Genomic DNA, 11274 nt, shown 5'->3' with positions numbered 1-11274 from the left:
CTCCGGAGATAATCCATCGATTATTAACTGCACTTGCTTAGCTACTGGCGCGTCCTTATCGTTACGTAAAATTAAATTACGCTTGGCGTAAACGTATGATAGAATACTCTCTCCCTCATTTTGTTCTCGCATCCGCATTTCCTGTTCTGTAAGTTGAGGCAAAAGCGCGTCCTTGAAAGCAGCTATTAACTTCTGTTTAAACTGCTCGTATGACAACTCCGGAAAATCTGCTTGTTTTGACGTAGTGTCAAACCAATAGGCTGCTGACCCCTTTAAAAGCGAACCCAGAATCCATTTTTTCTTTACGTCTGTCCAATTATTTACCTGAGCCAATACTTCAAATTGATCGATATAGCGAACAATATCATCGCCCATACGTCCAAAAAATGGTTCTGGCCGAAGAATATGACTCAAAATGCCAATATTATCCTGATTTCCCCCAACAGCCATGTCTACAGTAAACTCAAACCTGTCAGAATCTAATGAAGAAACAGTGTCAATACTCGAAAGCGAATGCGTAAATTGTAATTGCTTTTTAATTTTATCAAAACATTGTCGCGTAAAATGTATGCGACCCGGAGATGATGTAATAATCGGCTCAAAAAATTCAGTAGCATCTAAATCATCACAAAAATCAGATAACAACACATTGTCCTCAGCAAAGTAACGCAACATATAAAAATAATCTCCAAATAAATGTAGTCAGAACAAAAAAGTGAAAACGCCAATTTTTTTTTTTTTTTTTAACCCAGCTGCACAGGTACTACAGAGATCAAACCTAAAGCATCTCCATCATGAAACATGACTAAATATTAGTTATGTTTAGCTTCATATCATCTATCGCTTTGGTCATTATGAGACCGATAGATGACTAGATTTTGGGGTATCTTCTCCACCACCAGCAACTAGCGCTGGAATATAAAAATAAATCTCATCTAAAGATAATTCTACAACTAAAGCATGTGGGAAATGTAGCTCATGGTATTTAGAAATCATAACTCATACTCAAATTAGCTTTTAAAAGTGCAGCAGAAAGGGTAAGGACAATTAAGTAAAAGAGTAATTAGTCTGGCGTAGTCACTTATTGTTTCGACGAAATAAACAGTACCTTTTTCAAAGTTAGTAACTCCATTCTTCTCTCCCTCTCGCTGGCTCGTAGCTGTTCTTCCAACTCCAAACGAAGTGCCCCGAGAAACACCCACCATCCAGTTTTGTTTCCCGGACTGAGGTCTCAAACCACACCTCCTGATTTCCTCAATACCAAATATGGTCACTCCATAACTCACCTTCTCCTAACACCGTGTTCGTGACGTCACATGAGTCAAAATGTTTGAGAGTCGAAGACCTCACACGCTGGGGACTTCACCTCCTAATCCTGAATTGTACTTTCTGAGGAATTTCAAGTGCAAAGCTAAACCTCAGCGAAAAGTAGAAAATACAAAATACACACTTAATAATCGTTGACGTAGTTACCAGACAATAACTTTTAGTTGAGGCAATCGAATGAGTCAGCTAGAGAAAAGCTAACTGGGCGCTCGAAATATTTACAAATAAGTTGAATGTGAGCAATGTCCTCAAACGCAGACTAGTGACACTGCCAAGAAATGGAAACGTAGCCAGACACAAGTAGAAAGTTGATAAGTTGCACAAAGGTAGGAAAACAAACAAGGGTAGTGACTTTATATGAGGTTAAAGGAATCTGCTATTGCACTTATCTTTTAATAAAACACAAAGGTATACAAATATGCTTCTAGGAAGCTTGAGACTACATAATTGAACTTTCCGAGGAAAGAAAAAAAAAAATAAAAATAATCCAGCGAAGTAGATGACGTAAATCCAAAGTCTGTCGTTGGAATCGAACCAGGGACCTCCGACGTATCGTATCGTAACATTTCTCACAGTCAATGAATGCGGTACATAAGAGTAAGTTACCTACGTTTGATCTTTCTATCATTTCTCTCACTGCCTGAATTTAACCTACTGTTTTATAACTATTTCCAAATCCAGCCTGTTCTCTTAGTTGGGCGAGGTCTAACTGGAGCGTCTATAATTTCGTATTTTGTAAATGCAGGGAAAAGATGTACGAGGCGCATCCAAAAAGTAACTTTCTTACGCGTGCCATAGCTAGGAAGCCGTATGTTGCGCGAAGTGACTGCATGCACATGAGAGAGTAAGGTTCTAGCATGGCGCATGCGCCAGCGTAACTTCCATAGTGCTCTCAGTAGCATCGTGGCAGTGGTTGAAGATGGACGTTCCAATCTCAGCTCCCGTCGGGTGTGGAGTGCGAGCAGTGATAAAGATTTTTAATGCACAGGGCATAGCGCTGATTAAAATCCATCGTCAGCTGTCCATCGTTGCAAAAATGGCAATGCTAACCCCATGTGCCGTGCTTTGTGTTCTGGAGTCAATTGCTTAGGCACCTACCTGGCACACAACTTTTTGGACAACAGGCGCTCCGTGACAATAGTGTGTGTATAAGGGGCGGGAAATTGCGGGAACTGACCGCTGAGTTCCTTTATTGTGATGCGACCATTCTGCATCATGCCTTCCCGAACAAAATCCACAAGGTCGTATGTGATTACGGTTGGCCTCCCACTGCGCTCCTCATCGTATACATTTTGCGTCCTGCTGCAAATTGTCTGCAGCAACGCACCATCTGCTTGCTTATGATGTTAGGGCTATAGTTTGGCACAGCTGACGATGGATTTCAATCGGTGCTATGCCCTGTGCATTCAAAATCTTTATCACTGCTCGCACTTCACACGCGGTGAGATCTGGAATAAGAACGTCCATCTTCAACCACTGCCACGACGCTACTGAGAGCACTAGGGAAGTTACGCTGGCTCATGCGCCATACTAGGGCCTTACTCTCTCATGTACACGCAGTTGCTTTGTGCAACATACGGTTTCCTAGCTATGGGACGCGTAGAAAAGTTACTTTCTGGATGTGCCTCGTTTATGTCCATAACTGCACCTCTTTGTGTCCTTTCTTATGGAGCAAGTTGACATGGCACTTTCCGGAAACCAACACTTCATAAACATTTTGTATAAAATTGCAGTAGGAATTTTTCGCTTCTTTTCCAGCTTCCTTTAGTATCTAATGTAACCCCATTTTTTTCTGGTGTCTTTCCTTGTTTCATGTTTTTTATAACATATGAAACCCTTTCTTGCAGCACAAGAAGGATGTTTCCTCTTCATCTTCGCTTTCTTTCACTTCCAGTTCATCGCTTGAATATAACTTGATGTGGAATACATAACATAAACTACTATAAAGTTAAATAATATATTGCGTAAAAATTAAAGATGAAATATTCAACGCTTTATACATATTATAGAATAGTTTAATCTGTTTAATATTTCTTCAGTACAACTTTTGATGGTAGAGCCATCTTCTTTTTTCAGCATTACGATCTGCTTCTGTTCATTGCTCTGTTTAATCTTCTTAAAGCCCATGTTGTACTGTTATTATTTTATTTATTTATTTATTTATTTACTAGTTGGTGTTAATCCATAACCCGGGATATTCTTAGCACTCTTGGCATGATTTTGAACGATGGCTTTCCCAGTCACAATTCGGCTTTCAGAGAATGAAGACCTTGAATGATTGTGTCTTAACGTGATTAAGGAAAGAAATTAGATGTATTTGGCTGAAAATCACTGTGCTGGCCAAGCATATTAATCATATTCCTCGCTGTCCATCTTCTCAAATGAAATATGATGACAGCGTTTGGGAGCTGATTCCTGACACCAAGATAAGACAAACAGTATAGACCAACTTGGGTGCACAAATGCTTCCTTTCGGGGTTATAGGCTGCCGAAAACCCGTAATTATGACCCTCACCGTAGTCGGGTGAAGACTTCACTTAGAAACTAGTATGTGCCCTATCCAAATATCTAAGATTCACAATTTTCCGGTACTTACGCAACAATTTTTATAGAGGGTGCCTTCCATTTCAACTCAGGCAAAAAAATATAGAATTGTACCATCACCATCTCAGATATTGTTGAAACTTTTTTTATAGCAACTAGACATGTTTTTAAGAGACCCATATTTTTTTGTTTTGTCGAAAAAAATTTTCCCGCCAAGTAATGGGCCATCAAAGACGGGTAGTACAATTTATGAATTGTAGAAGACATGGAAAATGGTCAATTTCGAAGCCTCACCATTCGGCTATGGAGACAGGTAGAGTTATAATTCTTGTTGTGGTATGTACATAGGGATATAAATAAACTATATTTTACTATAGTTTGGTTTGCGCATGCGTATCTTTTTGTACATAAATTAACAAATGAACGTCAATTTATCTGAAAAGTCGAAGTTTGCGAATTTTTTTCGAGCACTTCCGGTTCGAATTTTAAAATTCTGTTTTCACGGTTGGTAAGACCTAGTTACCCGCTTTCCGAAAAAAATTTTGTATCACTTCTGTGGTCAACCGTTTTGTCGCAAAAAATTCGAGAAATTGTAAAATTTTCAAAAATCGCCATTTTTGGGCGCCATTTTCTCGAAAACACCATTTTTTAAAATTCTGAAATTTTGTCAGATGGTTCAACTTTACCTGAATAATAAACACACCAAATACCATTCTCGACCAATGCTTCATGGATTAACTGCAGCCTTTTAAAGTTAGCAAAGTTTCGCTAATTTTGATGTCACAGTTAGCAACACTGGGAACAATGAAAGTGCAATGATTTGATTATGTTTGTGGTTCACATTCATTAAATGAAGAATAAATGGTTTTCTTGGCTGTTTTTTTTATTATTTTGATTAAAAAGGCTCTCCGAAATAGTAAAATGAGCCTCCCTGTACTCCTCCGTTTTCTTAAACTGAAGTAATCTGAGATGGAAATTACGATTACGAAACACACAAATTTCAAGTTCACTTACTTAAAATGGTCTTCGGAAACAAAATTTCACTGATTTTTTTTTTTTTTTTTTTTTTTTACATGGACCAATCATTTGCTTGGTTGTTGTCTTCTTTGCTAATAGCATGTAACCGTGCAGATGCTCCGATAGATGTTTGTTCACTCATAACTCATCCAGGAGTGGATCTAGGAGGACGATTGCCGCCCCCCCCCCCCAGAAGAAGAAACTTTCTTATTCATATATAAATAAAACCCATCCCAGAGTTTGGAGCTCTTAAAAGTAGCTCTAAGTAGCAGTATTACAATCCCCCCCCCAGAAGTCTGTCCTGGATCCGGCCCTGCGTAGCACATTGTCGATAGTCACAAAACACTTATTTTCACTTCTCTTATGCTCTTCTGGAAACCTGTACCCTGCTGAAGGTTCATGTGGAAGCATAAACAGCACTTAAACTTCACGTAATTAATTATTTATTCATAATATTTCTGCTACGCACCACTGGTTATCATACATATATGTATAACAAAAGTTCCTTTTTGCAGATTTCTTAAATCTACACTTTGAATTGCAAAAGTTCGATTTTGGGGGAAGTATGAAGTTAGTTCATGGTGACCCGTTACTGCCATAAAAACTTCGCCATTTTCCGAAAGCCAAAGATAACTTCGTTGAATACCAGTTACCCGTCGCATACTTTCCCTTTTTTCTTCCAGAAGTCGTCGAATTCAGTTCCAGGTAACAAAACGAGAGTAATACCCGGAGTTTGTACTTCCACTATACTCACGAATTCTCCTGCGGTTTTAGTGGGGACGCGGTGGCTCAGTGGTAGAGCGTTCACTTCCGGTGCTTGGGGTCCCTGGTTCAATCCCAGCTCGTGCCGTTCTGCATTCCACCATTTCATTCATTTCTCATAATCACCGTCTCCTTTAGCCTAACCGGCATAACCGTGGAACGTAAAACTTAAACATTTCATTTCATTTTTTCTTCTGCGGTTTTAATACTGTGTATCTGTTTTAGCCTAAGGCTATGGCGCGTTGCCACATTCTTTCTCCCCCCACTACCGTCACAGAGACCCTTGCATGGCCGGTTTCACTGCAAAAACACTGCTTTATCGGACCTGTCTGCATCTCGAACATCTGAAAGCGATTTTTAAAGTGGGATGCAGCACCATCAGAAATCACTGACACGGTTTGGGAAATTGTAGACACCAATTTTCACGTATTCAAACCTTTTTCTATAAAATATATTTTCGCTTTTCTTCGAGTATGTTTAGAATCTTGTCTATGACTGAGTACATGAGCCGAATCGTGTGTTTTATCGTCGTTTATTACAACAAAACTGTCAATTGTTTCATATTTCGGTGATAACTCTGAATTTCACTTTGCAGAATAACAGTCCAGTTTTCAACGAAGTCCACATGAAGTAAAATGGAATTTGTATCTTGAAATTGTATACGGTGGTTTTCGGTAGCAATTGATTCTCTTGATGTAGTCATGAATTACAATTCTTACAGTTAAACCGGCAATGTACGATACGAAAACAGAAAGTGGCACAGTTTTTTTTTTTTTTTTTTTAACGAGATCATTATTCTCCCATATGGCATACGTAACCACTTTCATTTTCATCAGGATCAATAATTAAAGACACCACACTTATTTCTTCCACTCCAGGACATTCACCACATTCTTGAAGAAGACAGCTGTCATTTTCTACGGATCATACTACTAAAGGAAATAGGTCACTCATGACAGCTTCAATACAGGTTGCACCTTTGATTTGTAGCAACGCAGTAGCAGCTAACTTAAAATTTGCACAATACACACACACACACACACACACACACACACTTCCCTCTCAGGTTGCGGACTGACACACTTTAGTCGAATACTATAAAATTCCGAGTGACCCATTTTTATGCTGGGATTGTTCTGTTTAAAAATTCAGTAAATTTCTTTGGAACGCGTAAGAAAACGTTTCGATTTTTTTTAAATTTTTGTCATTTTTCGATCACTGTAATGACATCGCACTAAATTGAGACTTTGTCTGCAGCATTCCAAATCATACTGAGGTAATAGTTTAGGCCTTTTATAGATCATCAGAATTCATTGGATGGCCATTTCAAGTAAACTTAAAATTTGTGTTTCGTAATCGTAATTTCCATCTCAGATTACTTCAGTTTAAGAAAACGGAGGAGTAGGGGGGGCTCATTTTACTATTTCAGAGAGCCTCTTTGTTCAAAATAATAAAAAACCAGCCAAGAAAACCTTTTATTCTTCATTTAATGAATATGAACCACAAACATCATCAAATCATTGCACTTTTATTGTTCCCAGTGTTGCTAACTGTGACATCAAAGTTAACGAAACTTCGCTAACTTTAAAAGGCTGCAGTTAATCCATGAAGCATTGGTCGAGAATGGTATTTGGTGTGTTTATTATTCAGGTAAAGTTGAACCATCTGACAAAATTTCAGAATTTTAAAAAATGGTGTTTTCGAGAAAATGGCGCCCAAAAATGGCGATTTTTGAAAATTTTACAATTTCTCGAATTTTTTGCGACAAAACGGTTGACCACAGAAGTGATACAAAATTTTTTTCGAAAAGCGGGTAACTAGGTCTTACCAACCGTGAAAACAGAATTTTAAAATTCGAACCGGAAGTGCTCGAAAAAAATTCGCAAACTTCGACTTTTCAGATAAATTGACGTTCATTTGTTAATTTATGTACAAAAAGATACGCATGCGCAAACCAAACTATAATAAAATATAGTTTATTTATATCCCTATGTACATACCACAACAAGAATTATAACTCTACCTGTCTCCATAGCCGAATGGTGAGGCTTCGAAATTGACCATTTTCCATGTCTTCTACAATTCATAAATTGTACTCCCCGTCTTTGATGGCCCATTACTTGGCGGGAAAATTTTTTTCGACAAAACAAAAAAATATGGGTCTCTTAAAAACATGTCTAGTTGCTATAAAAAAAGTTTCAACAATATCTGAGATGGTGATGGTACATGCTCTGCCTGAATTGAAATGGAAGGCACCAGAGGTAGTTGGTGAGTAATTCAAATTATATGTCCGTAGCCAAATTCCCTCTATAACAATTGTTGCGTGAGTACCGCAGGATTCTAAACCATGTATTTTTGGATAGCGCATGTACTAGTTCCCAAGTGAAGTCTTGACCCGACTACGGTAGGTCCTATTGTTTTGGAGTTATGGACCTTTAAAATTCTTTTATTTTTATTTATTTATTTATTTATTATTATTATTATTATTATTATTATTATTATTATTATTATTTTATATATATATTAAGTTTTCGGCAGCCTATAACTCCGAAAGGAGGCATTTGTACACCCAGGTTGGTCTATACTTTTTGTCTTATCTTGGTGTCAGGAATCACCTCCCAAACGTTATCGATGTTGTTTTGAAACACCCTGCATATAAATATGAAGTTGATTCAAAAATGTTTCACCAATATGTAAAACTTGTTAAAATGAAAAACAACTATTTCTGTGTATTAATCTGTATTTAGTAGTCACAACTTAGGTAAGAAATGATACTACACCAAATTGTTTTCGATATTAATAATATTAATAAAATTAATAGTAGGAATAATAAAATCTGCTAAAGACACTAAAGAGGTCACGCAAAACGTACATTTATGAATGAGTAGGCGCGCGTTTATAATAAGGATTAAGAATATTTAAATATTTTGACTTAGATGTTTATGCAACTTGTAACATAAATGTCTTGAGGCTTGCACATTAGCATTACGCGAGACATACTGTAAAGTCATCTATCTCTTACGTGAGAACCATTATAATGTTAATAATGTACACTTAATCTTTAACTTTTAATGGTAGACATATAACCCATTATATTGACGAAACAAAAACTATGAATGGATGGAATATAGATTATTATTATTAAGTATTCTGCCTTTCGGTAGGTCCTCGGACTAATGAGGATTTTTTTTTTTTCAATGTTAGATTTTGGACTGGAAATGTTTCTTCCACTTTTGTCGATCTTCAGCTTCCTCTTTTAACTCTCAATATTTTCTCCTATCTTTCAAATCATCGATCAGCTGTGTTGTTCTTCCTATTCCTTGCTTTCCTTCTATGTCGGTGTGAAGAAGAATTTCTTCGTAAGATGTGTCCAATCCAATTGGCCTTTCTACGAAGGATGGTGGCTAGAAGTGTCCTCTTTTCTTCTATCCGTTTTAAAACATCTTCGTTTGTTGCTTTCTCTGTCCATTTTATCTTCTCCATCTTCCTCCAACACCACATTTCGAAGCTCTCCAAATATTTCCTCTCCAACTTCCGCAATGTCCAAATCTCTGAACCATACAGTCCAATGCTCCATATATAGCACTTGACCAACTTCTTAAGTCCAATATTGAGCCTGCTAGTTAAGAGTGATCTTTTCTTGTTGAATGCTTCTTTAGCTATGGCAATTCTTGACCTGATCTCTTTGGTGCAGTAAGCGTCTCTCGTCAAAATACTTCCCAGATACTTGAAATTATCGACCTCTTCAAGTTCTCTTTGTTCTACTCTGATCCGTAAGGGCGTGTTTCCACGGGATATTCTCATGACTTTCGACTTTTCGATGTTAATTTCCATTCCATACAGTTGTCCAGTGTCAACTATTTTGTCAATCATATCCTGTAGTCCTCCTTCGGTTTTAGCTATCATCTGCATACCTGATCTTGTTAATGATCTGCCCTCCAATCTTGAAATCTCCAATTCCTTTATTAAACATTCACTGTAAATGTTGAATAATTGGGGCGACAAACTACATCCTTGTCTAACTCCTCTTCCCATCTCCACACTATTGGTTTCTCCTTCATTCAAGCGGGGCCGCGGTGGCTCAGTGGTAGAGCGTTCACCTCTGGTGCTTGGGGTCCCGGGTTCGATCCCAGCCCCCGCCAAGTGAACTTTGTGGTGGACAAACACCGTGTGCGTGGGTTTTCTCGGGGTTCTCCCGTTTCCTCCCACTCTTCATTCCACCATTTCACTCATTACTCATCATCACCGTCTCCTTTAGCCTAACCGGCATAACCGTGGGACGTAAAAAAAGTCAAAGATTTTTCCTTCATTCAAGCGCAGCTTCACTCGTGGTCCTGTGTACAGGTTTTGAATGAGTCGTCGATCTCTCCAGTTGACTCCGATTTCTTTAAGTATTTTCAGAAGTTTCGTCCAATTGACTCGGTCGAAAGTTTTTCGTCAGTTGATGAAGCACAAACACAACTCGAGGGCAGCGGTGGCTCAGTGGTAGAGCGTTCACCTCTGGAGTTTGGGGTCCCGGGTTCGATCCCAGCCCCCGCCAAGTGAACTTTGTGGTGGACAAACACCGTGTGCGTGGGTTTTCTCGGGGTTCTCCCGTTTCCTCCCACTCTTCATTCCACCATTTCACTCATTACTCATCATCACCGTCTCCTTTAGCCTAACCGGCATAACCGTGGGACGTAAAAAAAGTCAAAGATTTTTCCTTCATTCAAGCGCAGCTTCACTCGTGGTCCTGTGTACAGGTTTTGAATGAGTCGTCGATCTCTCCAGTTGACTCCGATTTCTTTAAGTATTTTCAGAAGTTTCGTCCAATTGACTCGGTCGAAAGTTTTTCGTCAGTTGATGAAGCACAAACACAACTCGAGGGCAGCGGTGGCTCAGTGGTAGAGCGTTCACCTCTGGAGTTTGGGGTCCCGGGTTCGATCCCAGCCCCCGCCAAGTGAACTTTGTGGTGGACAAACACTGTGTGCGTGGGTTTTCTCGGGGTTCTCCCGTTTCCTTCCACTTCATTCCGCCATTTCATTCATTATTCATCATCATCGTCTCCTTTAGCCTAACCGGCATAACCGTGGGACGTAAAACTCAAAGATCAAGAATTCTTTGTGATATAATTCTCATCAATCCGGTGCCTTTTCCTTTCCGGAATCCAAATTGATCTTCTAACCTCTCATCTATCTTACTTTCCAGCCGCCTATTCACTATGCGCGAGCCAGCATTAAAGTCATCGTTACTCGTGAAAATGTTAGCGGATTGACTCCATTAACGAACTCGGCCGAGATAATCGCTATAGCTATTTATCACAAAAAACAATTTAAAAATTAGATTTCGTTTATGTGTGTGTATTTTTTTCCTAAATAACACTTAATTTGTGTAAATTCTTCCGGGATCTTTCGGTATGTGCTGTAAAATAAGTTATAGTTCTGTTTGTTAAATGTAGTTTATTGCTGAAAGTTTTGATGAAACTAAATTACTTGTGTTATACTTAGCATGTTTTTAATAATTTACAAAGAAAATTGCTGTTAGTATCCTAAATTGAAAACTTCGTTATTTTATTTGAGTTTAGAGGGATAAGGAAAGTCTCGAACTAAATTAGAGTTGCACTGTTAGCCCCGTTTTGAAGTCGAA

The sequence above is a fragment of the Thermobia domestica genome, chromosome 10 (genome assembly GCF_964235325.1).
Source record: "Thermobia domestica chromosome 10, izTheDome1.hap1.1, whole genome shotgun sequence".
Taxonomy (NCBI): domain Eukaryota; kingdom Metazoa; phylum Arthropoda; class Insecta; order Zygentoma; family Lepismatidae; genus Thermobia; species Thermobia domestica.
The sequence above is the reverse complement of the archived record's forward strand: the minus strand, read 5'-3'. Positions refer to the sequence as shown.